The 8,832-nt window shown below is 46.3% G+C and overlaps 1 pseudogene across 1 annotated transcript; it reads right to left on the bottom strand.

The window, feature by feature from the left end:
- Positions 1-6,951: 6,951 nt before the first annotated feature.
- LOC308607332 (high mobility group protein B1-like) lies at positions 6,952-8,219 on the bottom strand (annotated as a pseudogene). Its single transcript has 2 exons — positions 7,931-8,219; positions 6,952-7,732 (listed from the first exon to the last, which is right to left on the bottom strand). The product of its transcript is annotated as a high mobility group protein B1-like (transcript).
- Positions 8,220-8,832: the final 613 nt, after the last annotated feature.

Raw genomic sequence — 8,832 nt, 5'->3', positions numbered from 1 at the left:
CTTTTTTTTTTTTTTTTTTTTGCGTTACGCGGGCCTCTCACTGTTGTGGCCTCTCCCATTGTGGAGCACAGGCTCCGGACACGCAGGCTCAGCGGCCATGGCTCACGGGCCCAACCGCTCCGTGGCATGCGGGATCTTCCCAGACCAGGGCACGAACCCACGTCCCCTGTATCGGCAGGCGGACTCTCAACCACTGCGCCACCAGGGAAGCCCTCCCGCCCTACTCTTAAGATGCATGTTTCAAAACTGACATGTTGCCTCAACTTCTATTCCCAAGACTTTGTGTTGGTTTCTGTCTGGCCCTTCTGCTTCATTGGTGGCCCCCAGGCTCAAGGGTTAAAAGAAGTCGTGGACAGAGCCAGCCGGCAGTAGATTCACCCATCATCACCTCTGCTCGCTTCCCAAGGTCTATAGGCTCTGAGAAGTCACTCCCACCCCTTATACAGAACTCCCCCAAGCCCTGAAAGGAGAAAGATGTCCAAGACCTCCAAGAACTTTAGGGGCAGAGTCTGCACTGCGACGCACTTCTCCTCAACACCTGCTGCAGGTAAAGTGATGCAGTGGCTCTGGGCCTGGCCCTCTTATCTGTAGGCTGTGCGACCAACCGTGTACATGTTAATGAAGCACCTGGTACCACCTGTGGTTTCCTCCTTCATCAAATTGCAGCGAGTGATCTCGCCTGCCTCAGACCTGCCAAGGAGTTTAAATGGGATAATTTATGTCTAGTGTTTAGGACAGTTCTTAGCACATAGGAAACTCTAAATAATACTGACTTTTATTATTTTTATTTTATTTAGTTTCTGGCCCGGAGTTTTTTAAACTCTTAGTAGTTTTTCTTCTGCGGTGGGTTGAATTGTGTCCCCTCCCCCGCCCACCCTGAGAGAGATATAGCTAATCCGTATCCCCCAGTACCTGTGAATGTGACCTTACTTGGATAGGATCTCTGCAGATGTAATCGGTTCAGGATCTCAAGGTGATATCATCCTGGAGTTAGGGTGGACACTAATCTACTGGACTCATGTCCTTACAGTAAAAGGGACCCAAGGAAGAAGGTCGTGTGAAAACTGAGGCAGGGATTACATGCTGTCACAAGCCAAAGGATTCCTGGAGCCACTAGAAGCTGGAAGGAGGAAGGAAGGATTCTCCCTTAGAACCTCCAGAGGGAGTGCGGCTCCACAGGCACCGTGATTCCAAACTCTGGTCTGCAGAACCGTGAGAGAATCACTGTCTTCTGTTGAAGCCACCCAGTTTGTGATATACTAATATAGTTTTCCTTCTGATTGTCCAGAAAACTTACCCAGGCTCACTTTTCCCAGAAGGGTCTGTCCACATTTCTTTCTCTTCCCAGTGGAAACTCCCATTTAGGGAAATTTACCTTGGTGTTAAGTGGGAAAAAATGTGATAATTTAGTTAAGGAGTCTTTCCAAGGAGTCTTTCCCTCTGAGCCATTAAAAATGTTCCCTCACACACCTGCATTCGAAATTAAGCCTTCTTAGCAGAATGTGGTCTGAAGATTTTTGAGGCCCTCTTGGGTCTCCTTGGCTGGGCTGGCACCTTCCACAGAGGGCATTTCTGCCACGATGCTGACCACACTGAAAGGTCATGAGAGCCCTCTTTGTCCTGGCTTTCTTAGCCTGTAGTTCAGGCTTGGCACATCATCATCCTAATAAATGTTTATTGACTTAATAGATGAGGGAGGGCTTTTTCTGATGTCCCTACTCCTGGCTACCTCTACGCCAGTCCTAGAAAATTCCATGAGAAATGAAAACATATGTCTACACAAAGACTTGTACATGAATGTTTATAGGGGTTTTCTTTACAACAGCCAAATCTGGAAACAATCTAAATGCCCATCAACAGGTGACTGAATAAACAAACTGGGGTCATATCCATATAATGGAATACGACTCAGCAATATGAAGGACTGATTTACCCACCAGTATGGATGAATCTCAAATCATTACGCTGAATGAAAGAAGCCAGATGCAAAAGGATACATACTGTATGATTCTGTTTACATGTAATTCTAGAGAATGCAAACTAATCTATAGTGACAGGAAGAAGAGAAGCTGTCTGGAGCCGGGGCCCAGGGGGGACTGACTGCAAAGGACAGGAGGGGACTCTTGGGGTTGATGGAAATATTCTGTATCTTGTGGTTGTGGTTATACCGATGTAGCACACACTTGTCAGAACTCATCCAACTGATACTTGAAATGAGTACACTTTATTGTATGTAAACTATGTCTCAATAAAGTAGATTTAAAAGAAAATTCTATAAAGCTTTGGATCCTAAATACTGCATCCTCCACTCCAAGAAAAATAGGACATGTGACTTGCATGTGGAGACGCCTATTTGAGAACTTATTTAGTCCACAAAAAATGTACTGAACATCCATCACTGCAGGTATCTGGTTGACCCTGGAGATGGATAAGGTAAGTTCCACCCTCAGGAGACCCAGGGCTGTAACAGAACTTGCCAAGTTCTCAAAGAGAAAGGAGCTAGATGAAAATAACATGCCAAGGGCTTCGCTGGTGGCGCAGTGGTTAAGAATCCACCTGTCAATGCAGGGGACACGGATTCGAGCCCTGGTCCGGGAAGATCCCACATGCCTCAGAGCAACTAAGCCCGTGTGCCACAACTACTGAGCCTGAGCTCTAGAGCCCATGAGCCCAAACTACTGAGCCCATGCGCCACAACTATTGAAGCCCACGCACCTAGAGCCCGTGCTCCGCAACAAGAGAGGGCACCGCAATGAAAAGCCCGCGCATCGCAAGGAAGAGCAGCACCCCCTCTCACTGCAACTAGAGAAAGCCCGCGGGCAGCAACGAAGACCCAACACAGCCAAAAATAAATAAATAAATAAATAAGCATTAAAAAAAAAAAGAAGAAGAAGAAAGAAAATAACATGCCAAGGGCAAAGTATAGGAGTTTGCCTCCTCTGTGTTGCCCAACTTGCCTGAGGTGTTTGTTATAGGCACTAAAAACATCTGGGCTCCATCCCTGACCTACTGAGTCAGAATTGCTGAAAGGGCCTAGGAATCTTTATTTTTAACAAGTGCCCCAGGTAAACCTTCAGATCAGGTAAGTTTAGAGAAAGTGCTTGACTGGATCTCCATTTCAGGCATAGGTGGGAATACCGTACAAAGCTAAATGAGATGACTTTGAACTGGAAGGGAGGGTCACCTGCCCACCCTGCCTCTGGCCAATGAGTCCAAGTTCACCAGCGCCTCCTCTCCCTCCAGTCCCAGACCTTGGCCCGTCTGCCAGAAGTGACCCTCTCTAGTTGACTCGGTCTATCCTGGGAAAAACAAACAACAGACACCCCCCCTCCCCCAATCCCACCATCTTTCAGAAGGTCAAAGGTTTTATTGAAAGGGTCTGCAACGTGGGCCAAACATCTTGGTCCTTTGATGAGACGGTGTTTCTGCTCCTGTGGCCTGAGAACTCAGTGCTAACCTAGGAAGCACATTACCCACGCTGCTGGTGGTAGGAAGATGGATGTGAGGGTGGGGTAAATTCCGTCCTGTGCTCACTCAGGCCACAGGGAGATGAGGTCACCATTGCTGTGAGCTCTCACTATTCTGCAGGCAGCCATCCTGCTTTCATGGGCAAAGCCTGCTCACCAGGAGGCTGTGTGGTGGCAGTGCAGACACAACATTCAGAAAGGGTTTGTGTCACAGCCAGAGATGACCCAAGACCTTGGGTCAGCAGCTCCACCCCCTCCCAAATCTGGCTGGGTTCCTCCCCAGGATCTGGACCTTTGGCCAAGGACCAGAGCTCAGGTCTGTCCTCTCTGAGAACATGCCACGGAGACCATATTTTAAAACCCCCAAATCAGAACACCATGCTTGATAAAAAATTTGTTATTTAATGATGCAAAAAGTTCTTTAAATGTGTACAAATCAAGTCACAGTTGGTTACATATTGAATAAATTATACTTCTGGAAAAAATGCAATCAAGGCAGACAGCGTCCCGAAAACCCAGTGGTTGTCTGTTTAGGCCAGTGTTTCTAAATGGGGGTGATTTTTGACCCCCCCCCAAGGAACATCTGGCGATGTTTGGAGACATTTTGGGTCTTCATAACCTGGAGTAGGGATGTTACAGGCACCTAGTGGCTAGAGGCCAGGACGCTGCTGAATGTCCCACAGTCACAGGGAAGCCCCTGAAACAAAGAATTCTTTGGCCCCAAATGTCAATAGTGCCAAGGCTGAGAAACCCCGGTCTAGGTTCTCCAGGGCTGCACCTGGGTGCACCCCAGGGTGTCAGCCCTGGCACTTGTATTTCCTCCTACCTACTTTGGTCCTGGCCTTGATGCTGTTGTCAGAGGGGAGAGGCTGGGGACACCCCAGCTCTCCATTGCATCCTCTTCTGTTGGCAGAAGCAAGGAGACAACTGCCCTTGAAGAGGTGCCCAGACACCACGCCAAGCACAGGGAGAGACAGGCAAGGTCTCGGGTCACACAGAAGAGTTTCCAGAGCAGAGACCCCCTGCAGCAAGGGAGTAGAAAGGAGCCCTGGATTTTTGAGGGAGACTCTTGGGTTCTAGCTCTGCCTGACTCTGCTTCTGACTTGCTCACTTAACCTCTGTGCCTCGGTCTCCTCAGGCCCTCCTCTGGGCACAGGTTCCTGGGCTTGTCTCCTTCACAGGGCTGTTATGGGAGGGTGTGTGCAGACATAGGGGTGACCGAGGTGGCGGCAGGTGCGGGGAGGGTAACTCTAGGCAGAGAGGATGGAGGGTGTAACCTATGAGGGTGGAAACCACCCACCTGGCTGCGATCACAGGGCATCCGGGAGGAAGGAGAGGGAGAGGCCGGCAACACGGTGCTGGGCGGCCAGTGGCGCCTTCCTCCGAGGACACCCTTCCCTGCAGCTCTCAGACCAAGGAGGCAGGAACCGTACAGGAGTCTGGAAGTGCGTCCAGGCCACATGTGCTGTAGGAGGTTATACGGGAAAGAGGGGCTGGTAGATGGGCTCCTTCTAGTTGGCACAAAACAGGCCGATCAGCAGGATGGCCTTGGAAACGACGAACACATATCCAAAGCCAGTGTTTTGAAAGTCTTTGAATTTTCAGTTGCTTGCAAAGTGGTGTTGCAACGTTTAGATGTCTTTAAGCATTTCTGCCCGTCTTTTCAAGGCGTTTTAAATCTACTTTTTAATTTCTAATTTTTTATAGCTAAGCATTTCTTCTCTGTGTTGTATATAGTAGCAAAAATTTGGAATAACTGAAATGCCCAACAATAACGTATTTATTTATTGAAACAGAATTAATATATAACCACAAGGATCTGTGGGAACAAACTAGATGTTCACACACACACACACACACACACACACACACAGGCATGATAAGGAAACCATAGCAAAGATTATGGATTAAGAGAAATTAGAAAAGTTTTGCAAGCAGGGCAAAATTGATCCAAACTCCAAAATTTCTTAAAACGTGTGTGTGTGTGTGTGTGTGTGTGTGTGTGTGTGTTTAGAGGAGACAGTGGTGTCTAATGGTCATACTTGGTGTGACTTTTAACGCTGTAATTAATCTTCTTTCAATTTTATTTGTTTCATCTGTGAAAGGTGGATGTTAATGATAGGATATCAAAGGGACACAGGAGCCAGCTGAAAGAGCTCCCAATGGCCCAAACTGCAACAATGTGACAAAATAAATAGCACAGTATTGGATTATAACCCAAAGTACAAAATGAATATCCATGAGGTTATACTGATATAAATAAATGATTGAAAAAATAAATAGATTTGAGGAGAATAGATAAATCTACTGTGAAGAATGTCAAATAATTTACGTAAATACCCCTCCCTCCAGGAGGAGAGCAGAACTCCCCATTCCTGAAGTGAGGGCCGCGCTCAGTGACTTCTTCCTGACAACTGCAGTGTGAAAAGAGAGTGGAGAACGTTTAGTCTAGTCGAAACCTGGCAAACACTACCTCGGCTAAGTGATCGAGGTCAATATCATTAGTGATAAGTCATCTTGATAACACGTCCCTTTGATAGGATGCGATGAGAAGGGCGCTTCACAGCTGCGGCTTTCCTCCCCCAAAGGAAGGAATCCTGAGATTCCTTCAATCCTGAGAAACACATGAGACAAACCCTGATCAAGGGACAGTCTACAAATACCTGACCAGCACTCCTTAAAGCCGTCAAGGTCTTCAAAAACAAGGAAAGTTGGAGAAACCGTCACAGCCAAGAGGAGTCTAAGGAGAGATGATGACTAAATGTAATGTGATATCCTGGATGGGATTCTGGAGCAGAAAAAGGACATTAGGTAAAAACTAAGGAAATCTGAACAAAGTATGGATGGACTTTATTTAGTTAATATTATTGATCAATATTCGTTCATTAGTTGTGACAAGTACACGATATTCATGTGATGTAAGATGTTAACAGTAGGGGAGACTGGGTGTGAGCTCTCTGGGGAGTTTATGCACATCTTTGCAACTTTTCTATAAATCTATTCTGAAATAAAAAGTTTATTTTAGAAAGTGGATAATAGTGTCTACATTATGTTGCTGCACCCATTAAGGGAATTCATATCAAGCATTTAATACACTGGCATATGGTAAGGGTTTAAGGTTAGCTATTGTTTATCATTATTGTTCTTATTTCTATTTTTCTTATGAAAACAGCAATACATACCCGTTATAGAAAAATCTACAGACGAGCCAAAGGAAAACATAAGCCACAGAAGAACAAAACAGAACACCCACAACCCTACCCTCCCTGAGACAACTACTGGTCACACCTTGCCATGGATCCCTGCAGAGATATAACTAATTTTTTTTTTGAGAGAAAAATATCTGCTGTAGTAATTTATGTTAAAATTTAGAACATGTGATCATCAAAAGATCCATTCATAGAGTGAAAAAACAAGCCCCAGTTTGAAAGAAGCTACTTGCAACACAGATATCTGGTATATACAATACAACAGACTGGTATAAATAATATACAGGGCTTCCCTGGTGGCGCAGTGGTTGGGAGTCCGTCTGCCGATGCAGGGGACGCGGGTTCGTGCCCCGGTCTGGGAGGATCCCACATGCCGCGGAGCAGCTGGGCCCGTGAGCCATGGCCGCTGAGCCTGCGCGTCCGGAGCCTGTGCTCCGCAACGGGAGAGGCCACAACAGTGAGAGGCCCGCGTACAGCAAAAAAAAAAAAAAAAAAAAATTTCCATGCCAATTTATATCCCCACACTGTATCAGGCAAGGTTAGCAGCCATTGAAAATACCACCAGGACAGGGTTAGCTAGAGACACATTCAGCAGTGTAACTATACAGAAAAAGACACTGTATGGTTTTAAAACAAATCGTACACAGCCTTACATTTCAATTTTTTCTTAAAAAGTACACAGTACAGGGGGGTTAAATGCTTTATAGACAAGACAAGAAAAAAATAACTTAGATAGAACCAACTTATTCATGATCATCTTCTTCCTCTTTCTCCTCCTCCCCCTTTTCATCTTCCTCATCTTCCTTCTTTTTCTTGCTTTTTTCAGCCTTGATGACTCTCTTTTTTGCTACATCAGCTTTCCTTTAGCTCAGTAGACAGCAATATCCTTTCTATATTTTCCCTTCAGCCTTCTTTTATAAGGCTGCTTGCTTGTCATCTGCTGCAGTGTTATTCCACATCTCTCCCAGGTTCTTTGCAACATCACCAATGGATAGACCCAGATGTTCTCCTTTGATTTTTTTTTTTTTTTTTTTTTTGCAGTACGCGGGCCTCTCACTGTTGTGGCCTCTCCCGTTGCGGAGCACAGGCTCCGGACGCTCAGGCTCAGCGGCCATAGCTCACGGGCCCAGCCGCTCCGCAGCATGTGGGATCTTCCGGGACCGGGGCACAAACCCGTGTCCCCTGCATCGGCAGGCGGACTCTCAACCACTGCGCCACCAGGGAAGCCCTCTCCTTTGAATTTTTGAGTGAAACTCAGAACAAAATAAGAAAAAGGCCAAAGGAAGCCTCTTGGGTACATTGGGATCCTTGAACTTCTTTTTTGTTTCCCCTTTATAAGAGATACAGGTTTTCACGTCTCTTTTACAATGGGCCTTGTCCGCCTTTGCCATGTCTCCAGACTTTTCTTTGTCCTTATAGACATGGTCTATAGAAAACTCCAAGAAGCTGACTGAAGCATTTGGGTGCTTCTTCTTGTGCTCCTCCCAGCAAGTTTGCACAAAGGGTGCATATGACGACATTTTGCCTCTCAGTTTCTTAGGCTCTCCTTGCCCACGTTTAATTGTTTTTCCTCAGCGAGGCTCAGAGTTACCTAGTACCTGTCTGGCTCTCACTTGCCCTGGTGCTGTCTCTGTGGAGCTCAGTGTCCTGCAATGGCTGTCTAGAGAAAGTTATTCACAGGGTTTACAGGACCCTTTCCAAACTTTACCTTTCTACAAAGCTTCATTTCCACCACTGCAGCCCCGCTGCTCCTCAAATATGCCCTTTGTGCCTTCGTACTTGTGCTTCCCTCTCCTGGGAGTCCCTTTTCACATCCTCTATCTCTCAGGATCCCATACATATTCATCTTTCAAAGATGGACTCAGACGTCATCTCCTCACGGAACCCTGTGGGACGAGGTAGGATGAATTGGTTATTCCCTCTTTTGTAGTCTCATCACACTCAATATGGAAATAGATTATAGCCCTGGGCCTGTTTTACTACTGCATTTGTTTACAAGGCTGTCTCTCCCACGAGACTGGGAGGTTAAGTCACACACCTAGAACAAGTAACCAACCTGATGGAAATGAATTTGGAGGGAGAAGTGATAAATCAGATTGTGTTTTTCATAGTCTAGGCAGTGGCTAAAGACTCCCCACCCGCCCCAAAGGCAGGTA

Source organism: Mesoplodon bidens (genome assembly GCF_964165515.1).
Source record: "Mesoplodon bidens genome assembly, chromosome: 19".
NCBI classification, from domain to species: domain Eukaryota; kingdom Metazoa; phylum Chordata; class Mammalia; order Artiodactyla; family Ziphiidae; genus Mesoplodon; species Mesoplodon bidens.
The sequence above is the reverse complement of the archived record's forward strand: the minus strand, read 5'-3'. Positions and strand labels throughout refer to the sequence as shown.